This window comes from Volvox carteri (genome assembly GCF_000143455.1).
Source record: "Volvox carteri f. nagariensis unplaced genomic scaffold VOLCAscaffold_197, whole genome shotgun sequence".
Taxonomy (NCBI): Eukaryota; Viridiplantae; Chlorophyta; class Chlorophyceae; order Chlamydomonadales; family Volvocaceae; genus Volvox; species Volvox carteri.
In genome coordinates, this window is record NW_003307740.1 from 8739 (window position 1) to 9045 (window position 307).

Below are 307 nucleotides of genomic sequence, written 5' to 3' on the forward strand. Positions count from 1 at the left end.
AGGCGCTGTTATTGCCCTTTGCTGCATGTGCTTGGTGCCTGGGGAATGCATTTCATTGCACAGGCATGCAACAACACCCAGAAACGTTGCCCCAATCTTGCAGGCGCTGTTATTGCCCATTGCTGCATGTGCTTGGTGCCTGGGGAATGCATGTCACTGCACAGGCATGCAACAACACCCAGAAACGATGCCCCATGTTTGTAAGCTCGATTTCTATTTTTTTTAATGCATCATGCTTGCAGTGCCTCAAGCTTGCATGTACTTACACACATACATTTTAAGCTTTTGGTCTTTGTGTGTGGTGCTG